Raw genomic sequence first — 2,804 nt, forward strand, 5'->3', positions numbered from 1 at the left:
TTTCAGTCATACTATGGAGGCAAAGAAAGTTTACTTGAAGACCGAGCATGGTTATATTTTCCATGCAAAATTATACAATTCAGACGACTACACCTATTTTGGATGCAAAACATGGCAAGCACTATGCAAGACTTATGCATTTGAGCCTGATATGGTTATCACCTTTGATATTCGTCCGGAAGATGATATTGAAGGTAATACCGACATCTGGGTCGATGTGCAGACGCCTCTAGTTACACCATTATGTAAGTTTCTCAACCATATTTATGTCTTTGATATTGTTTATTCAAAAATAGTTGACAACTAATTTGTATTGTTAGCTTATTTCGGTGCAAGCAAACATGTCCAACGCTTGGTAGACAGGACCTACTACTGTCTCGGGGCTAAACTAAACTGCAAGGAGCTAAGTCATTATGTTTCATGGCTTCAGGATCTTGATACTGTCAACACAAATTTTCTTCCTACACTTAGAAATGTTAGTACTAAAAACGTGCGACCAATAGTGTTCGTAATGAACTACGGTCACATCCATTTAGGAAGGATGGTAAGATTTTTACTATTTGTCCTCAGTGCATATTTTCCATACATTATTTGTGAAGCTAAACTTCATTGCTAAGTATGTTACCATACGATGTTCTTCAACAGGGACTCTCGATGAATGTTGTGCCTTATGGGATCGAGACTAAAGGTACCATGAGTATTATTAGCTTACGGCCAAGATATCCTACATGTTACTTTAGTGCATTCAAGATCAGCGATGAATCCTTAATAGTGCAAGACTGGACCAAATATGTGATGGGGGAGTGCAGAGAAGTACTAGGGGGCAGCAAAAAGATGTGCTACCCACAATTAGGAGACAGGTTCATCTGCATGCTCCAACTTGATCAAGGAGGAGAGCTACACATGTTTTATGTTATTTTACCTAAGAGAGAGCAGCAGGAGTGATTAGCTAGCTAGAAATGAGTTTGAGGATGATGATGTGCTACACTATTACTATGATGATAAAATAGCTAGTGTTGGTGGTAATGACTATGATGATTATTATTAGCTAGTGTTGGTGGTGATTAGCTAGCTAGAATGAGAGTTTGAAGATGATGATGTGTGCTACACTATGACTATGATGATTAAATAGCTAATGTTGGTGGTAATGACTATGATGATGATTAAATAGCTTGTGTTGGCGGATTAGATTCAAGTGGAGGCAACATGTGGTGCACATCGAAAGTACTACTAGTCCAAACTAGATCAAGTTTGGATTTGTAGTATACTTTCGACATGCACCACATATTGCCTCCACTTGAAACTAATCCACCTTCATTTGACACACTGTTATGGACATAATGATGTAAACCTCATAACTGGTATTGTACCAATATTTGTACGACGGTGCATAAATACACTAAAAATAAAAAAAGAATACTAGTAGCGATGGACAGAAAATGCGCTGCCAGTAGTTACATTAGCAGTAGTGTGGGATTGAACAAATGCTGCAGCTACTTGTCCTAGCAGTAGCGCGTGCGGGCACGCGTTACTGCTAAGCAATAGCTGTAGCGCCTTATTGGTAGCGCGCCTACCCGCCCTACTAGTGGGCACAAAACCAGCGCTACTGCTAGGGTTTTCCCTAGTAGTGAAAGTTCCTGTCTGAGGGAAGTGGTTGTGAAGGAAGTACAAGCTAGGCATATCCAAATGAGTTGCAATTTTGCATGGCCCTTCATATAACAAATCATAACTCTCCACCAAAGTAGAGCTCATGTCATGCCTCCATGTGAGCTCACCATCAATTCTTTGATTCTGTCGAAAATTTGCAGGTTTGCAGGTCATGCCTGGATTGCTTGCTTGTTTGGTGTTGTTCTAGTGTTCACGAGCTAGGATGAGCATTCCAGCCAGAGTCCCTGCGGAGTGGAGTTCACCACCGTCGTCGTTGTTCCGCTGCCAGTAGTTTTTCTGCTGCTAGAGTTATTCCGCTGCTTCGAGTTGTTCTGCTGCTTGCATAGAGCAACTGAGGATGGCGTAGTGTCGCCGTGCCGATGTTATTCATTGTAATATCGGAGACCTTGTAATCTTATTCGTGTAATAATAGAAAGCTGGTTTGTTCTATGCTAAGCAGTGCTGTATTCCAGAAGACTTCTCCTTGATCTCTAGGCTGGAATACGGGGTGTTCCAGTTTTCTCTGAGCTGGGGTACCACAGCGCTTGGTATCAGAGCAGGTCTGGCTGTAGGATGCCCTAGCCCGCGCGAACGTTAGAAGGCGGTAGTATAGACCCCAGTTGGTTTGTTGCACTTGATTGTTGCATTTGTTTGACGCATAGTGATACGTCTTCAACGTATCTATAATTTTTGATTGCTCCATGCTATATTATCTACTGTTTTGGACTATATTGGGCTTTATCTTCCATATATTATTTTTGGGACTAACATATTAACTGGAGGCCCAGCCCAGAATTGCTATTTTTTGCCTATTTCAGTGTTTCGGAGAAACAGAATATCAAACGGAGTCCGAATAGAATAAAATCTTCGGGAACGTGATTTTCTCACCGAACGTGATCCAGGAGACTTGGACCCTACTGCAAGGGATCAAAGAGGAGGTCATGAGGGTGGGGGAGCCCCCCCTAGGGCGCGCCCCCTGCCTCGTGGGCCCCTCGGTGCTCCACCGACGTACTCCTTCCTCCTATATATACCTACGTACCCCCAAACGATCAGAACATGAGCCAAAAACCTAATTCCACTGCCGCAACTTTCTGTATCCACGAGATCCCATCTTGGGGCCTGTTCCGGAGCTCCGCCGGAAGAGGGTCGTCATCATG

This window comes from Triticum aestivum, chromosome 4A, assembly GCF_018294505.1.
Source record: "Triticum aestivum cultivar Chinese Spring chromosome 4A, IWGSC CS RefSeq v2.1, whole genome shotgun sequence".
Taxonomy (NCBI): Eukaryota; Viridiplantae; Streptophyta; class Magnoliopsida; order Poales; family Poaceae; genus Triticum; species Triticum aestivum.